The 19,666-nt window shown below is 58.7% G+C and overlaps 1 protein-coding gene and 1 long non-coding RNA gene across 2 annotated transcripts in view; one reads left to right on the forward strand and one right to left on the reverse strand.

Annotated features, from left to right (window-relative positions):
* Positions 1 to 19,666, forward strand: part of ppil3 (peptidylprolyl isomerase (cyclophilin)-like 3) — a 145,441-nt gene that overhangs the window by 38,177 nt on the left and 87,598 nt on the right. The window lies entirely within an intron of this gene.
* The window catches only part of LOC147101944 (uncharacterized), a 395,113-nt gene that overhangs the window by 36,700 nt on the left and 338,747 nt on the right, over positions 1 to 19,666 (reverse strand). The gene's annotated exons all lie outside the window — the stretch shown is intronic.

Here is a 19,666-nt window from a genome sequence, read left to right on the forward strand (position 1 = left end):
TAGTAACGGGTGGGCTGTACACCGGCCCTAGTAACAGGTGGGCTGTACACTGGCCCTAGTAACGGGTGGGCTGTACACTGGCCCTAGTAACAGGTGGGCTGTACACCGGCCCTAGTAACAGGTGGGCTGTACACCGGCCCTAGTAACAGTGGGCTGTACACCGGCCCTAGTAACAGGTGGGCTGTAAACTGGCCCTAGTAACAGTGGGCTGTACACCGGCCCTAGTAACTGGAGGGCTGTAAACTGGCCCTAGTAACAGTGGGCTGTACACCGGCCCTAGTAACAGGTGGGCTGTACACCGGCCCTAGTAACGGGTGGGCTGTACACCGGCCCCAGTAACAGGTGGGCTGTACACTGGCCCTAGTAACGGGAGGCTGTACACTGGCCCTAGTAACGGGTGGGCTGTACACTGGCCCTAGTAACGGGTGGGCTGTACACTGGCCCTAGTAACGGGAGGCTGTACACTGGCCCTAGTAACGGGTGGGCTGTACACTGGCCCTAGTAACTGGAGGGCTGTAAACTGGCCCTAGTAACAGGTGGGCTGTACACCGGCCCTCGTAACGGGTGGGCTGTACACCGGCCCTAGTAACAGGTGGGCTGTACACCGGCCCTAGTAACGGGTGGGCTGTACACTGGCCCTAGTAACGGGAGGCTGTACACTGGCCCTAGTAACAGGTGGGCTGTACACTGGCCCTAGTAACAGGAGGCTGTACACTGGCCTCAGTAACAGGAGGCTGTACACTGGCCCTAGTAACAGGTGGGCTGTACACTGGCCCTAGTAACGGGTGGGCTGTACACTGGCCCTAGTAACGGGTGGGCTGTACACTGGCCCTAGTAACGGGAGGCTGTACACTGGCCCTAGTAACGGGTGGGCTGTACACTGGCCCTAGTAACTGGAGGGCTGTAAACTGGCCCTAGTAACAGGTGGGCTGTACACTGGCCCTAGTAACAGGTGGGCTGTACACTGGCCCTAGTAACAGGAGGCTGTACACTGGCCTCAGTAACAGGAGGCTGTACACTGGCCCTAGTAACAGGTGGGCTGTACACTGGCCCTAGTAACGGGTGGGCTGTACACTGGCCCTAGTAACAGGTGGGCTGTAAACTAGCCCTAGTAATGGGAGGCTGTACACTGGCCCTAGTAACGGGTGGCTGTACACCGGCCCTAGTAACGGGAGGCTGTACACCGGCCCTAGTAACGGGTGGGCTGTACACTGGCCCTAGTAATGGGTGGGCTGTACACCGGCCCTAGTAACGGGTGGCTGTACACCAGCCCTAGTAACGGGTGGCTGTACACCGGCCCTAGTAACGGGTGGCTGTACACCGGCCCTAGTAACGGGTGGGCTGTAAACTGGCCCTAGTAATGGGTGGGCTGTACACTGGCCCTAGTAGCGGGTGGGCTGTACACTGGCCCTAGTAACGGGTGGGCTGTACACTGGCCCTAGTAACAGTGGGCTGTACACCGGCCATAGTAACAGTGGGCTGTACACTGGCCCTAGTAATGGGTGGGCTGTACACTGGCCCTAGTAACAGTGGGCTGTACACTGGCCCTAGTAACAGTGGGCTGTACACTGGCCCTAGTAACGGGTGGACAGTACACTGGCCCTAGTAACAGTGGGCTGTACACTGGCCCTAGTAACGGGTGGACAGTACACTGGCCCTAGTAACAGTGGGCTGTACACTGGCCCTAGTAACAGGTGGGCTGTACACTGGCCCTAGTCACAGTGAGCTGTACACTGGCCCTAGTAACAGTGGGCTGTACACTGGCCCTAGTAACAGTGGGATGTACACTGGCCCTAGTAACAGGTGGGCTGTACTCCGGCCCTAGTAACTGGAGGGCTGTAAACTGGCCCGAGTAACAGTGGGCTGTACACCGGCCCTAGTAACGGGTGGGCTGTACACTGGCCCTAGTAACGGGAGGCTCTACACTGGCCCTAGTAACGGGTGGGCTGTACACTGGCCCTAGTAACGGGAGGCTGTACACTGGCCCTAGTAACAGGTGGGCTGTACACTGGCCCTAGTAACTGGAGGGCTGTAAACTGGCCCTAGTAACAGTGGGCTGTACACCGGCCCTAGTAACGGGTGGGCTGTACACTGGCCCTAGTAACGGGTGGGCTGTACACTGGCCCTAGTAACGGGTGGGCTGTACACCGGCCCTAGTAACGGGAGGCTCTACACTGGCCCTAGTAACGGGTGGGCTGTACACTGGCCCTAGTAACGGGAGGCTGTACACTGGCCCTAGTAACAGGTGGGCTGTACACTGGCCCTAGTAACTGGAGGGCTGTAAACTGGCCCTAGTAACAGTGGGCTGTACACCGGCCCTAGTAACTGGAGGGCTGTAAACTGGCCCTAGTAACAGTGGGCTGTACACCGGCCCTAGTAATAGGTGGGCTGTACACCGGCCCTAGTAACGGGTGGACTGTACACCGGCACTAGTAACGGGTGGGCTGTGCACCGGCCCTAGTAACAGGTGGGCTGTACACTGGCCCTAGTAACGGTAGGCTGTACACTGGCCCTAGTAACGGGTGGGCTGTACACTGGCCCTAGTAACGGGTGGGCTGTACACTGGCCCTAGTAACGGGAGGCTGCACACTGGCCCTAGTAACGGGTGGGCTGTACACTGGCCCTAGTAACTGGAGGGCTGTAAACTGGCCCGAGTAACAGGTGGGCTGCACACCGGCCCTAGTAACGGGTGGGCTGTACACCGGCCCTAGTAACAGGTGGGCTGTACACCGGCCCTAGTAACGGGTGGGCTGTACACTGGCCCTAGTAACGGGAGGCTGTACACTGGCCCTAGTAACAGGTGGGCTGTACACTGGCCCTAGTAACAGGAGGCTGTACACTGGCCTTAGTAACAGGAGGCTGTACACTGGCCCTAGTAACAGGTGGGCTGTACACTGGCCCTAGTAACGGGTGGGCTGTACACTGGCCCGAGTAACGGGTGGGCTGTAAACTAGCCCTAGTAATGGGTGGCTGTACACTGGCCCTAGTAACGGGTGGCTGTACACCGGCCCTAGCAACGGGAGGCTGTACACCGGCCCTAGTAACGGGTGGGCTGTACACTGGCCCTAGTAACGGGTGGGCTGTACACCGGCCCTAGTAACGGGTGGCTGTACACCAGCCCTAGTAACGGGTGGCTGTACACCGGCCCTAGTAACGGGTGGCTGTACACCGGCCCTAGTAACGGGTGGGCTGTACACTGGCCCTAGTAACGGGTGGGCTGTAAACTGGCCCTAGTAACGGGTGGGCTGTACACTGGCCCTAGTAACGGGTGGGCTGTACACTGGCCCTAGTAACGGGTGGGCTGTACACTGGCCCTAGTAACAGTGGGCTGTACACCGGCCCTAGTAACAGTGGGCTGTACACTGGCCCTAGTAATGGGTGGGCTGTACACTGGCCCTAGTAACAGTGGGCTGTACACTGGCCCTAGTAACAGTGGGCTGTACACTGGCCCTAGTAACGGGTGGACAGTACACTGGCCCAAGTAACAGTGGGCTGTACACTGGCCCTAGTAACGGGTGGACAGTACACTGGCCCAAGTAACAGTGGGCTGTACACTGGCCCTAGTAACAGGTGGGCTGTACACTGGCCCTAGTAACAGTGGGCTGTACACTGGCCCTAGTAACAGTGGGCTGTACACTGGCCCTAGTAACAGTGGGCTGTACACTTGCCCTAGTAAGAGTGGGCTGTACACTGGCCCTAGTAACAGGTGGGCTGTACTCCGGCCCTAGTAACTGGAGGGCTGTAAACTGGCCCTAGTAACAGTGGGCTGTACACCGGCCCTAGTAACGGGTGGGCTGTACACTGGCCCTAGTAACGGGTGGGCTGTACACTGGCCCTAATAATGGGTGGGCTGTACACTGGCCCTAGTAACAGGAGGCTGTACACCGGCCCTAGTAACGGGAGGCTGTACACTGGCCCTAGTAACGGGAGGCTGTACACTGGCCCTAGTAACAGGTGGGCTGTACACTGGCCCTAGTAACTGGAGGGCTGTAAACTGGCCCTAGTAACAGTGGGCTGTACACCGGCCCTAGTAACTGGAGGGCTGTACACCAGCCCTAGTAACGGGTGGGCTGTACACCGGCCCTAGTAAAGGGTGGGCTGTGCACTGGCCCTAGTAACGGGTGGGCTGTAGACTTGCCCTAGTAACAGGTGGGCTGTAAACTGGCCCTAGTAACGGGTGGGCTGTACACTGGCCCGAGTAACGGGTGGGCTGTACACTCGCCCTGGTAACGGGTGGGCTGTACACTGGCCCTAGTAACAGGAGGCTGTACACCGGCCCTAGTAACGGGAGGCTGTACACTGGCCCTAGTAACGGGTGGGCTGTACACTGGCCCTAGTAACGGGAGGCTGTACACTGGCCCTAGTAACAGGTGGGCTGTACACTGGCCCTAGTAACTGGAGGGCTGTAAACTGGCCCTAGTAACAGTGGGCTGTACACCGGCCCTAGTAACTGGAGGGCTGTACACCGGCCCTAGTAACGGGTGGCTGTACACCAGCCCTAGTAACGGGTGGCTGTACACCGGCCCTAGTAACGGGTGGCTGTACACTGGCCCTAGTAACAGGTGGGCTGTAAACTGGCCCTAGTAACAGTGGGCTGTACACCGGCCCTAGTAACTGGAGGGCTGTAAACTGGCCCTAGTAACAGTGGGCTGTACACCGGCCCTAGTAACAGGTGGGCTGTACACCGGCCCTAGTAACGGGTGGGCTGTACACCGGCCCTAATAACGGGTGGGCTGTACACCGGCCCTAGTAACAGGTGGGCTGTACACTGGCCCTAGTAACGGGAGGCTGTACACTGGCCCTAGTATCGGGTGGGCTGTACACTGGCCCTAGTAACGGGTGGGCTGTACACTGGCCCTAGTAACGGGAGGCTGTACACTGGCCCTAGTAACGGGTGGGCTGCACACTGGCCCTAGTAACTGGAGGGCTGTAAACTGGCCCTAGTAACAGGTGGGCTGTACACCGGCCCTAGTAACGGGTGGGCTGTACACCGGCCCTAGTAACGGGTGGGCTGTACACTGGCCCTAGTAATGGGAGGCTGTAAACTGGCCCTAGTAACAGGTGGGCTGTACACTGGCCCTAGAAACAGGAGGCTGTACACTGGCCTTAGTAACAGGAGGCTGTACACTGGCCCTAGTAACAGGTGGGCTGTACACTGGCCCTAGTAACGGGTGGGCTGTACACTGGCCCTAGTAACGGGTGGGCTGTAAACTAGCCCTAGTAATGGGAGGCTGTACACTGGCCCTAGTAACGGGTGGGCTGTACACTGGCCCTAGTAACTGGAGGGCTGTAAACTGGCCCTAGTAACAGGTGGGCTGTACACTGGCCCTAGTAACAGGTGGGCTGTACACTGGCCCTAGTAACAGGAGGCTGTACACTGGCCTCAGTAACAGGAGGCTGTACACTGGCCCTAGTAACAGGTGGGCTGTACACTGGCCCTAGTAACGGGTGGGCTGTACACTGGCCCTAGTAACAGGTGGGCTGTAAACTAGCCCTAGTAATGGGAGGCTGTACACTGGCCCTAGTAACGGGTGGCTGTACACCGGCCCTAGTAACGGGAGGCTGTACACCGGCCCTAGTAACGGGTGGGCTGTACACTGGCCCTAGTAATGGGTGGGCTGTACACCGGCCCTAGTAACGGGTGGCTGTACACCAGCCCTAGTAACGGGTGGCTGTACACCGGCCCTAGTAACGGGTGGCTGTACACCGGCCCTAGTAACGGGTGGGCTGTAAACTGGCCCTAGTAATGGGTGGGCTGTACACTGGCCCTAGTAGCGGGTGGGCTGTACACTGGCCCTAGTAACGGGTGGGCTGTACACTGGCCCTAGTAACAGTGGGCTGTACACCGGCCATAGTAACAGTGGGCTGTACACTGGCCCTAGTAATGGGTGGGCTGTACACTGGCCCTAGTAACAGTGGGCTGTACACTGGCCCTAGTAACAGTGGGCTGTACACTGGCCCTAGTAACGGGTGGACAGTACACTGGCCCTAGTAACAGTGGGCTGTACACTGGCCCTAGTAACGGGTGGACAGTACACTGGCCCTAGTAACAGTGGGCTGTACACTGGCCCTAGTAACAGGTGGGCTGTACACTGGCCCTAGTCACAGTGAGCTGTACACTGGCCCTAGTAACAGTGGGCTGTACACTGGCCCTAGTAACAGTGGGATGTACACTGGCCCTAGTAACAGGTGGGCTGTACTCCGGCCCTAGTAACTGGAGGGCTGTAAACTGGCCCGAGTAACAGTGGGCTGTACACCGGCCCTAGTAACGGGTGGGCTGTACACTGGCCCTAGTAACGGGAGGCTCTACACTGGCCCTAGTAACGGGTGGGCTGTACACTGGCCCTAGTAACGGGAGGCTGTACACTGGCCCTAGTAACAGTGGGCTGTACACCGGCCCTAGTAACGGGTGGGCTGTACACTGGCCCTAGTAACGGGTGGGCTGTACACTGGCCCTAGTAACGGGTGGGCTGTACACCGGCCCTAGTAACGGGAGGCTCTACACTGGCCCTAGTAACGGGTGGGCTGTACACTGGCCCTAGTAACGGGAGGCTGTACACTGGCCCTAGTAACAGGTGGGCTGTACACTGGCCCTAGTAACTGGAGGGCTGTAAACTGGCCCTAGTAACAGTGGGCTGTACACCGGCCCTAGTAACTGGAGGGCTGTAAACTGGCCCTAGTAACAGTGGGCTGTACACCGGCCCTAGTAATAGGTGGGCTGTACACCGGCCCTAGTAACGGGTGGACTGTACACCGGCACTAGTAACGGGTGGGCTGTGCACCGGCCCTAGTAACAGGTGGGCTGTACACTGGCCCTAGTAACGGTAGGCTGTACACTGGCCCTAGTAACGGGTGGGCTGTACACTGGCCCTAGTAACGGGTGGGCTGTACACTGGCCCTAGTAACGGGAGGCTGCACACTGGCCCTAGTAACGGGTGGGCTGTACACTGGCCCTAGTAACTGGAGGGCTGTAAACTGGCCCGAGTAACAGGTGGGCTGCACACCGGCCCTAGTAACGGGTGGGCTGTACACCGGCCCTAGTAACAGGTGGGCTGTACACCGGCCCTAGTAACGGGTGGGCTGTACACTGGCCCTAGTAACGGGAGGCTGTACACTGGCCCTAGTAACAGGTGGGCTGTACACTGGCCCTAGTAACAGGAGGCTGTACACTGGCCTTAGTAACAGGAGGCTGTACACTGGCCCTAGTAACAGGTGGGCTGTACACTGGCCCTAGTAACGGGTGGGCTGTACACTGGCCCGAGTAACGGGTGGGCTGTAAACTAGCCCTAGTAATGGGTGGCTGTACACTGGCCCTAGTAACGGGTGGCTGTACACCGGCCCTAGCAACGGGAGGCTGTACACCGGCCCTAGTAACGGGTGGGCTGTACACTGGCCCTAGTAACGGGTGGGCTGTACACCGGCCCTAGTAACGGGTGGCTGTACACCAGCCCTAGTAACGGGTGGCTGTACACCGGCCCTAGTAACGGGTGGCTGTACACCGGCCCTAGTAACGGGTGGGCTGTACACTGGCCCTAGTAACGGGTGGGCTGTAAACTGGCCCTAGTAACGGGTGGGCTGTACACTGGCCCTAGTAACGGGTGGGCTGTACACTGGCCCTAGTAACGGGTGGGCTGTACACTGGCCCTAGTAACAGTGGGCTGTACACCGGCCCTAGTAACAGTGGGCTGTACACTGGCCCTAGTAATGGGTGGGCTGTACACTGGCCCTAGTAACAGTGGGCTGTACACTGGCCCTAGTAACAGTGGGCTGTACACTGGCCCTAGTAACGGGTGGACAGTACACTGGCCCAAGTAACAGTGGGCTGTACACTGGCCCTAGTAACGGGTGGACAGTACACTGGCCCAAGTAACAGTGGGCTGTACACTGGCCCTAGTAACAGGTGGGCTGTACACTGGCCCTAGTAACAGTGGGCTGTACACTGGCCCTAGTAACAGTGGGCTGTACACTGGCCCTAGTAACAGTGGGCTGTACACTTGCCCTAGTAAGAGTGGGCTGTACACTGGCCCTAGTAACAGGTGGGCTGTACTCCGGCCCTAGTAACTGGAGGGCTGTAAACTGGCCCTAGTAACAGTGGGCTGTACACCGGCCCTAGTAACGGGTGGGCTGTACACTGGCCCTAGTAACGGGTGGGCTGTACACTGGCCCTAATAATGGGTGGGCTGTACACTGGCCCTAGTAACAGGAGGCTGTACACCGGCCCTAGTAACGGGAGGCTGTACACTGGCCCTAGTAACGGGAGGCTGTACACTGGCCCTAGTAACAGGTGGGCTGTACACTGGCCCTAGTAACTGGAGGGCTGTAAACTGGCCCTAGTAACAGTGGGCTGTACACCGGCCCTAGTAACTGGAGGGCTGTACACCAGCCCTAGTAACGGGTGGGCTGTACACCGGCCCTAGTAAAGGGTGGGCTGTGCACTGGCCCTAGTAACGGGTGGGCTGTAGACTTGCCCTAGTAACAGGTGGGCTGTAAACTGGCCCTAGTAACGGGTGGGCTGTACACTGGCCCGAGTAACGGGTGGGCTGTACACTCGCCCTGGTAACGGGTGGGCTGTACACTGGCCCTAGTAACAGGAGGCTGTACACCGGCCCTAGTAACGGGAGGCTGTACACTGGCCCTAGTAACGGGTGGGCTGTACACTGGCCCTAGTAACGGGAGGCTGTACACTGGCCCTAGTAACAGGTGGGCTGTACACTGGCCCTAGTAACTGGAGGGCTGTAAACTGGCCCTAGTAACAGTGGGCTGTACACCGGCCCTAGTAACTGGAGGGCTGTACACCGGCCCTAGTAACGGGTGGCTGTACACCAGCCCTAGTAACGGGTGGCTGTACACCGGCCCTAGTAACGGGTGGCTGTACACTGGCCCTAGTAACAGGTGGGCTGTAAACTGGCCCTAGTAACAGTGGGCTGTACACCGGCCCTAGTAACTGGAGGGCTGTAAACTGGCCCTAGTAACAGTGGGCTGTACACCGGCCCTAGTAACAGGTGGGCTGTACACCGGCCCTAGTAACGGGTGGGCTGTACACCGGCCCTAATAACGGGTGGGCTGTACACCGGCCCTAGTAACAGGTGGGCTGTACACTGGCCCTAGTAACGGGAGGCTGTACACTGGCCCTAGTATCGGGTGGGCTGTACACTGGCCCTAGTAACGGGTGGGCTGTACACTGGCCCTAGTAACGGGAGGCTGTACACTGGCCCTAGTAACGGGTGGGCTGCACACTGGCCCTAGTAACTGGAGGGCTGTAAACTGGCCCTAGTAACAGGTGGGCTGTACACCGGCCCTAGTAACGGGTGGGCTGTACACTGGCCCTAGTAACGGGAGGCTGTACACTGGCCCTAGTAACAGGTGGGCTGTACACTGGCCCTAGTAACAGGAGGCTGTACACTGGCCTTAGTAACAGGAGGCTGTACACTGGCCCTAGTAACAGGTGGGCTGTACACTGGCCCTAGTAACGGGTGGGCTGTACACTGGCCCGAGTAACGGGTGGGCTGTAAACTAGCCCTAGTAATGGGTGGCTGTACACTGGCCCTAGTAACGGGTGGCTGTACACCGGCCCTAGCAACGGGAGGCTGTACACCGGCCCTAGTAACGGGTGGGCTGTACACTGGCCCTAGTAACGGGTGGGCTGTACACCGGCCCTAGTAACGGGTGGCTGTACACCAGCCCTAGTAACGGGTGGCTGTACACCGGCCCTAGTAACGGGTGGCTGTACACCGGCCCTAGTAACGGGTGGGCTGTACACTGGCCCTAGTAACGGGTGGGCTGTAAACTGGCCCTAGTAACGGGTGGGCTGTACACTGGCCCTAGTAACGGGTGGGCTGTACACTGGCCCTAGTAACGGGTGGGCTGTACACTGGCCCTAGTAACAGTGGGCTGTACACCGGCCCTAGTAACAGTGGGCTGTACACTGGCCCTAGTAATGGGTGGGCTGTACACTGGCCCTAGTAACAGTGGGCTGTACACTGGCCCTAGTAACAGTGGGCTGTACACTGGCCCTAGTAACGGGTGGACAGTACACTGGCCCAAGTAACAGTGGGCTGTACACTGGCCCTAGTAACGGGTGGACAGTACACTGGCCCAAGTAACAGTGGGCTGTACACTGGCCCTAGTAACAGGTGGGCTGTACACTGGCCCTAGTAACAGTGGGCTGTACACTGGCCCTAGTAACAGTGGGCTGTACACTGGCCCTAGTAACAGTGGGCTGTACACTTGCCCTAGTAAGAGTGGGCTGTACACTGGCCCTAGTAACAGGTGGGCTGTACTCCGGCCCTAGTAACTGGAGGGCTGTAAACTGGCCCTAGTAACAGTGGGCTGTACACCGGCCCTAGTAACGGGTGGGCTGTACACTGGCCCTAGTAACGGGTGGGCTGTACACTGGCCCTAATAATGGGTGGGCTGTACACTGGCCCTAGTAACAGGAGGCTGTACACCGGCCCTAGTAACGGGAGGCTGTACACTGGCCCTAGTAACGGGAGGCTGTACACTGGCCCTAGTAACAGGTGGGCTGTACACTGGCCCTAGTAACTGGAGGGCTGTACACCAGCCCTAGTAACGGGTGGGCTGTACACCGGCCCTAGTAAAGGGTGGGCTGTGCACTGGCCCTAGTAACGGGTGGGCTGTAGACTTGCCCTAGTAACAGGTGGGCTGTAAACTGGCCCTAGTAACGGGTGGGCTGTACACTGGCCCGAGTAACGGGTGGGCTGTACACTCGCCCTGGTAACGGGTGGGCTGTACACTGGCCCTAGTAACAGGAGGCTGTACACCGGCCCTAGTAACGGGAGGCTGTACACTGGCCCTAGTAACGGGTGGGCTGTACACTGGCCCTAGTAACGGGAGGCTGTACACTGGCCCTAGTAACAGGTGGGCTGTACACTGGCCCTAGTAACTGGAGGGCTGTAAACTGGCCCTAGTAACAGTGGGCTGTACACCGGCCCTAGTAACTGGAGGGCTGTACACCGGCCCTAGTAACGGGTGGCTGTACACCAGCCCTAGTAACGGGTGGCTGTACACCGGCCCTAGTAACGGGTGGCTGTACACTGGCCCTAGTAACAGGTGGGCTGTAAACTGGCCCTAGTAACAGTGGGCTGTACACCGGCCCTAGTAACTGGAGGGCTGTAAACTGGCCCTAGTAACAGTGGGCTGTACACCGGCCCTAGTAACAGGTGGGCTGTACACCGGCCCTAGTAACGGGTGGGCTGTACACCGGCCCTAATAACGGGTGGGCTGTACACCGGCCCTAGTAACAGGTGGGCTGTACACTGGCCCTAGTAACGGGAGGCTGTACACTGGCCCTAGTATCGGGTGGGCTGTACACTGGCCCTAGTAACGGGTGGGCTGTACACTGGCCCTAGTAACGGGAGGCTGTACACTGGCCCTAGTAACGGGTGGGCTGCACACTGGCCCTAGTAACTGGAGGGCTGTAAACTGGCCCTAGTAACAGGTGGGCTGTACACCGGCCCTAGTAACGGGTGGGCTGTACACCGGCCCTAGTAACGGGTGGGCTGTACACTGGCCCTAGTAATGGGAGGCTGTAAACTGGCCCTAGTAACAGGTGGGCTGTACACTGGCCCTAGAAACAGGAGGCTGTACACTGGCCTTAGTAACAGGAGGCTGTACACTGGCCCTAGTAACAGGTGGGCTGTACACTGGCCCTAGTAACGGGTGGGCTGTACACTGGCCCTAGTAACGGGTGGGCTGTAAACTAGCCCTAGTAATGGGAGGCTGTACACTGGCCCTAGTAACGGGTGGCTGTACACCGGCCCTAGTAACGGGAGGCTGTACACCGGCCCTAGTAACGGGTGGGCTGTACACTGGCCCTAGTAACGGGTGGGCTGTACACCGGCCCTAGTAACAGGTGGCTGTACACCAGCCCTAGTAACGGGTGGCTGTACACCGGCCCTAGTAACGGGTGGCTGTACACCGGCCCTAGTAACGGGTGGGCTGTACACTGGCCCTAGTAACGGGTGGGCTGTAAACTGGCCCTAGTAACGGGTGGGCTGTACACTGGCCCTAGTAACGGGTGGGCTGTACACTGGCCCTAGTAACGGGTGGGCTGTACACTGGCCCTAGTAACAGTGGGCTGTACACCGGCCCTAGTAACAGTGGGCTGTACACTGGCCCTAGTAATGGGTGGGCTGTACACTGGCCCTAGTAACAGTGGGCTGTACACTGGCCCTAGTAACAGTGGGCTGTACACTGGCCCTAGTAACGGGTGGACAGTACACTGGCCCTAGTAACAGTGGGCTGTACACTGGCCCGAGTAACGGGTGGACAGTACACTGGCCCTAGTAACAGTGGGCTGTACACTGGCCTTAGTAACAGGTGGGCTGTACACTGGCCCTAGTAACAGTGGGCTGTACACTGGCCCTAGTAACAGTGGGCTGTACACTGGCCCTAGTAACAGTGGGCTGTACACTTGCCCTAGTAACAGTGGGCTGTACACTGGCCCTAGTAACAGGTGGGCTGTACTCCGGCCCTAGTAACTGGAGGGCTGTAAACTGGCCCTCGTAACAGGTGGGCTGTACACTGGCCCTAGTAACGGGTGGGCTGTACACCGGCCCTAGTAACAGGTGGGCTGTACACTGGCCCTAGTAACTGGAGGGCTGTAAACTGGCCCTAGTAAGAGTGGGCTGTACACCGGCCCTAGTAACTGGAGGGCTGTACACCGGCCCTAGTAACGGGTGGCTGTACACCAGCCCTAGTAACGGGTGGCTGTACACCGGCCCTAGTAACGGGTGGCTGTACACTGGCCCTAGTAACAGGTGGGCTGTAAACTGGCCCTAGTAACAGTGGGGTGTACACCGGCCCTAGTAACTGGAGGGCTGTAAACTGGCCCTAGTAACAGTGGGCTGTACACCGGCCCAAGTAACTGGAGGGCTGTAAACTGGCCCTAGTAACAGTGGGCTGTACACCGGCCCTAGTAACAGGTGGGCTGTACACCGGCCCTAGTAACGGGTGGGCTGTACACCGGCCCTAATAACGGGTGGGCTGTACACCGGCCCTAGTAACAGGTGGGCTGTACACTGGCCCTAGTAACGGGAGGCTGTACACTGGCCCTAGTATCGGGTGGGCTGTACACTGGCCCTAGTAACGGGTGGGCTGTACACTGGCCCTAGTAACGGGAGGCTGTACACTGGCCCTAGTAACGGGTGGGCTGCACACTGGCCCTAGTAACAGGTGGGCTGTACACCGGCCCTAGTAACGGGTGGGCTGTACACTGGCCCTAGTAACGGGTGGGCTGTACACTGGCCCTAGTAACGGGAGGCTGTAAACTGGCCCTAGTAACAGGTGGGCTGTACACTGGCCCTAGAAACAGGAGGCTGTACACTGGCCTTAGTAACAGGAGGCTGTACACTGGCCCTAGTAACAGGTGGGCTGTACACTGGCCCTAGTAACGGGTGGGCTGTACACTGGCCCTAGTAACGGGTGGGCTGTAAACTAGCCCTAGTAATGGGAGGCTGTACACTGGCCCTAGTAACGGGTGGCTGTACACCGGCCCTAGTAACGGGAGGCTGTACACCGGCCCTAGTAACGGGTGGGCTGTACACTGGCCCTAGTAACGGGTGGGCTGTACACCGGCCCTAGTAACAGGTGGCTGTACACCAGCCCTAGTAACGGGTGGCTGTACACCGGCCCTAGTAACGGGTGGCTGTACACCGGCCCTAGTAACGGGTGGGCTGTACACTGGCCCTAGTAACGGGTGGGCTGTAAACTGGCCCTAGTAACGGGTGGGCTGTACACTGGCCCTAGTAACGGGTGGGCTGTACACTGGCCCTAGTAACGGGTGGGCTGTACACTGGCCCTAGTAACAGTGGGCTGTACACCGGCCCTAGTAACAGTGGGCTGTACACTGGCCCTAGTAATGGGTGGGCTGTACACTGGCCCTAGTAACAGTGGGCTGTACACTGGCCCTAGTAACAGTGGGCTGTACACTGGCCCTAGTAACGGGTGGACAGTACACTGGCCCTAGTAACAGTGGGCTGTACACTGGCCCGAGTAACGGGTGGACAGTACACTGGCCCTAGTAACAGTGGGCTGTACACTGGCCTTAGTAACAGGTGGGCTGTACACTGGCCCTAGTAACAGTGGGCTGTACACTGGCCCTAGTAACAGTGGGCTGTACACTGGCCCTAGTAACAGTGGGCTGTACACTTGCCCTAGTAACAGTGGGCTGTACACTGGCCCTAGTAACAGGTGGGCTGTACTCCGGCCCTAGTAACTGGAGGGCTGTAAACTGGCCCTAGTAACAGTGGGCTGTACACCGGCCCTAGTAACTGGAGGGCTGTACACCGGCCCTAGTAACGGGTGGGCTGTACACCGGCCCTAGTAAAGGGTGGGCTGTGCACTGGCCCTAGTAACGGGTGGGCTGTACACTGGCCCTAGTAACAGGAGGTTGTACACTGGCCCTAGTAACGGGTGGGCTGTACACTGGCCCTAGTAACGGGTGGGCTGTACACTGGCCCTAGTAACGGGAGGTTGTACACTGGCCCTAGTAACAGGTGGGCTGTACACTGGCCCTAGTAACGGGTGGGCTGTACACTGGCCCTAGTAACGGGTGGGCTGTACACTGGCCCAAGTAACGGGAGGCTGTACACTGGCCCTAGTAACGGGTGGGCTGTGCACTGGCCCTAGTAACGGGTGGGCTGTACACTGGCCCTAGTAACGGGTGGGCTGTGCACCGGCCCTAGTAACGGGTGGGCTGTACACTGGCCCTAGTAACAGGAGGCCGTACACTGGCCCTAGTAACAGGTGGGCTGTACACTGGCCCTCGTAACAGTGGGCTGTACACTGGCCCTAGTAACGGGAGGCTGTACACTGGCCCTAGTAACAGGAGGCTGTACACTGGCCCTAGTAATGGGAGGCTGTACACAGGCCCTAGTAACAGGTGGGCTGCACACTGGCCCGAGTAACGGGTGGGCTGTACACTGGCCCTAGTAACGGGTGGGCTGTACACTGGCCCTAGTAACGGGTGGGCTGTACACTGGCCCTAGTAACGGGAGGCTGTACACCGGCCCTACTAACGGGTGGCTGTACACCGACCCTAGTAACGGGTGGCTGTACACCGGCCCTAGTAACGGGTGGGCTGTACACCGGCCCTAGTAACGGGTGGGCTGTAAACTGGCCCTAGTAACGGGTGGGCTGTACACTGGCCGTAGTAACGGGTGGGCTGTACACTGGCCCTAGTAACGGGTGGGCTGTACACTGGCCCTAGTAATGGGTGGGCTGTACACTGGCCCTAGTAACAGTGGGCTGTACACCGGCCCTAGTAACAGTGGGCTGTACACTGGCCCAGTAACAGTGGGCTGTACACTGGCCCTAGTAACGGGTGGACAGTACACTGGCCCTAGTAACAGTGGGCTGTACACTGGCCCTAGTAACGGGTGGACAGTACACTGGCCCTAGTAACAGGTGGGCTGTACACTGGCCCTAGTAACAGTGGGCTGTACACTGGCCCTAGTAACAGTGGGCTGTACACTGGCCCGAGTAACAGTGGCCTGTACACTTGCCCTAGCAACAGTGGGCTGTACACTGGCCCTAGTAACGGGTGGGCTGTACACTGGCCCGAGTAAATGGTGGGCTGTAAATTGGCCCTAGTAACAGTGGGCTGTACTCCGGCCCTAGTAACTGGAGGGCTGTAAACTGGCCCTAGTAACAGGTGGGCTGTACACCGGCCCTAGTCACAGGTGGGCTGTAAACTGGCCCTAGTAACGGGTGGGCTGTACACTGGCCCTAGTAACGGGTGGGCTGTACACTGGCCCTAGTAACAGGAGGCTGTACACCGGCCCTAGTAACGGGAGGCTGTACACTGGCCCTAGTAACGGGTGGGCTGTACACTGGCCCTAGTAACGGGAGGCTGTACACTGGCCCTAGTAACAGGTGGGCTGTACACTGGCCCTAGTAACTGGAGGGCTGTAAACTGGCCCTAGTAACAGTGGGCTGTAAACCGGCCCTAGTAACTGGAGGGCTGTACACTGGCCCTAGTAACGGGTGGGCTGTACACTGGCCCTAGTAACGGGTGGGCTGTACACTGGCCCTAGTAACGGGTGGGGTGTACACTGGCCCTAGTAACGGGTGGGCTGTACACTGGCCCTAGTAACGGGTGTTCTGTACACTGGCCCTAGTAACGGGTGGGCTGTACACCGGCCCTAGTAACGGGAGGCTGTACACCGGCCCGAGTAACAGGTGGGCTCTACACTGACCCTAGTAACGGGTGGGCTGTACACCGGCCCTAGTAACAGTGGGCTGTACACTGGCCCTAGTAACGGGAGGCTGTACACCGGCCCTAGTAACGGGTGGGCTGTACACTGGCCCTAGTAACGGGTGGGCTGTACACTGGCCCAAGTAATGGAAGGCTGTACACTGGCCCTCGTAACAGGAGGCTGTACACTGGCCCTAGTAACGGGAGGCTGTACACTGGCCCTAGTCAGAGGTGGGCTGTACACTGGCCCTCGTAACAGGAGGCTGTACACTGGCCCTAGTAACAGGAGGCCGTACACTGGCCCTAGTAACGGGAGGCTGTACACTGGCCCTAGTAACAGGAGGCTGTACACTGGCCCTAGTAACAGGAGGCCGTACACTGGCCCTAGTAACAGGTGGGCTGTACACTGGCCCTAGTAACAGTGGGCTGTACACTGGCCCTAGTAACGGGAGGCTGTACACTGGCCCTAGTAACAGGAGGCTGTACACTGGCCCTAGTAACGGGAGGCTGTACACAGGCCCTAGTAACAGGTGGGCTGTACACTGGCCCTAGTAACGGGTGGGCTGTACACTGGCCCTCGTAACGGGCGGGCTGTGCACTGACCCTAGTAACGGGTGGGCTGTACACTGGCCCTAGTAATGGGTGGGCTGTACACTGGCCCTAGTAACGGGTGGGCTGTACACTGGCCCTAGTAACGGGTGGGCTTTATATTGGCCCTAGTAATGGGTGGGCTGTACACTGGCCCTAGTAACGGGTGGGCTGTACACTGGCCCCAGTAACGGGTGGGCTGTACACTGGCCCTAGTAACGGGTGGGCTGTACACTGGCCCTAGTAACGGGTGGGCTGTACACTGGCCCTAGTAACAGGAGGCTGTACACTGGCCCTAGTAACAGGAGGCTGTACACTGGCCCTAGTAACAGGAGGCTGCACACTGGCCCTAGTAACGGGAGGCTGTACACAGGCCCTAGTAACGGTGTGCTGTACACTGGCCCTAGTAACGGGTGGGGTGTACACTGTCCCTAGTAACGGGTGGGCTGTACACTGGCCCTAGTAACGGGTGGGCTGTGCACTGACCCTAGTAACGGTGGGCTGTACACTGGCCCTAGTAACGGGTGGGCTGTACACTGGCCCTAGTAACGGGTGGGCTGTACACTGGCCCTAGTAACGGGTGGGCTTTGTATTGGCCCTAGTAACGGGTGGGCTGTACACTGGCCCTAGTAACGGGTGGGCTGTACACTGGCCCTAGTAATGGGTGGGCTGTACACTGGCCCTAGTAACGGGTGGGCTGTACACTGGCCCTGGTAAAGGGAGGCTGTACACTGGCCCTAGTAACGGGTGGGCTGTACACTGGCCCTAGTAACGGGAGGCTGTACACTGGCCCTAGTAACAGGTGGGCTGTACACTGGCCCTAGTAACTGGAGGGCTGTAAACTGGCCCTAGTAACAGTGGGCTGTACACCGGCCCTAGTAACTGGAGGGCTGTACACTGGCCCTAGTAACGGGTGGGCTGTACACTGGCCCTAGTAACGGGTGGGCTTTACACTGGCCCTAGTAACGGGAGGTTGTACACTGGCCCTAGTAACTGGTGGGGTGTACACTGGCCCTAGTAACGGGTGGGCTGTACACTGGCCCAAGTAACGGGAGGCTGTACACTGGCCCTAGTAACAGGTGGGCTGTACACTGGCCCTAGTAACGGGTGGGCTGTACACTGGCCCTAGTAACGGGTGGGCTGTACACTGGCCCTCGTAACGGGTGGGCTGTACACCGGCTCTAGTAACGGGAGGCTGTACACCGGCCCGAGTAACAGGTGGGCTCTACACTGACCCTAGCAACGGGTGGGCTGTACACCGGCCCTAGTAACAGTGGGCTGCACACTGGCCCTAGTAACGGGAGGCTGTACACCGGCCCAAGTAACGGGTGGGCTGTACACTGGCCCTAGTAATGGGAGGCTGTACACTGGCCCTAGTAACAGGAGGCTGTACACTGGCCCTAGTAACGGGAGGCTGTACACTGGCCCTAGTAAGAGGTGGGCTGTACACTGGCCCTCGTAACAGGAGGCTGTACACTGGCCCTAGTAACAGGAGGCCGTACACTGGCCCTAGTAACAGGTGGGCTGTACACTGGCCCTAGTAACGGGTGGGCTGTGCACTGGCCCTAGTAAAGGGAGGCTGTACACTGGCCCTAGTAACGGGAGGCTGTACACTGGCCCTAGTAACAGGAGGCTGTACACTGGCCCTAGTAACAGGAGGCCGTACACTGGCCCTAGTAACAGGTGGGCTGTACACTGGCCCTAGTAACAGTGGGCTGTACACTGGCCCTAGTAACGGGAGGCTGTACACTGGCCCTAGTAACGGGAGGCTGTACACAGGCCCTAGTAACGGTGTGCTGTACACTGGCCCTAGTAACGGGTGGGCTGTACACTGTCCCTAGTAACGGGTGGGCTGTACACTGGCCCTAGTAACGGGTGGGCTGTGCACTGACCCTAGTAACGGTGGGCTGTACACTGGCCCTAGTAACGGGTGGGCTGTACACTGGCCCTAGTAACGGGTGGGCTGTACACTGGCCCTAGTAACGGGTGGGCTTTGTATTGGCCCTAGTAACGGGTGGGCTGTACACTGGCCCTAGTAATGGGTGGGCTGTACACTGGCCCTAGTAACGGGTGGGCTGTACACTGGCCCTAGTAACGGGTGGGCTGTACACTGGCCCTAGTAACAGGAGGCTGTACACTGGCCCTAGTAACAGGAGGCTGTACACTGGCCCTAGTAACACTAGGCTGTACACTGGCCCCAGTAATGGGAGGCCGTACACAGGCCCTAGTAACAGGTGGGCTGTACACTGGCACTAGTAACGAGAGGCTGTACACTGGCCTTAGTAACAGGAGGCTGTGCACTGGCCCTAGTAACGGGTGGGCTGTGCACTGCCCCTAGTAACGGGTGGGCTGTGCACTGTCCCTAGTAACGGGTGGGCTGTACACTGGCCCTAGTAACGGGTGGGCTGTGCACTGGCCCTCGTAACAGTGGGCTGTACACTGGCCCTAGTAACAGTGGGCTGTGCACTGGCCCTAGTAACGGGAGTCTGTACACTGGCCCTAGTAACAGATCGGCTGTGCACTGACCCTAGTAACGGGTGGGCTGTGCACTGGCCATAGTAACGGGTGGGCTGTGCACTGGCCCTAGTAACGTGTGGGCTGTACACTGGCCCTAGTAATGGGTGGGCTGTACACTGGCCCTAGTAACGGGTGGGCTGTACACTGGCCCTAGTAACGGGTGAGCTGTACACTGGCCCTAGTAACAGGAGGCTGTACACTGGCCCTAGTAACAGGAGGCTGTACACTGGCCCTAAATACAGTGGGCTGTACACTGGCCCTAGTAATGGGTGGGCTGTACACTGGCCCTAGTAACGGGTGGGCTGTACACTGGCCCTAGTAACGGGTGAGCTGTACACTGGCCCT

Source organism: Somniosus microcephalus, chromosome 23 (assembly GCF_052327205.1).
Source record: "Somniosus microcephalus isolate GS21.2 chromosome 23, FLI_Smic_1.0, whole genome shotgun sequence".
Classification (NCBI taxonomy): domain Eukaryota; kingdom Metazoa; phylum Chordata; class Chondrichthyes; order Squaliformes; family Somniosidae; genus Somniosus; species Somniosus microcephalus.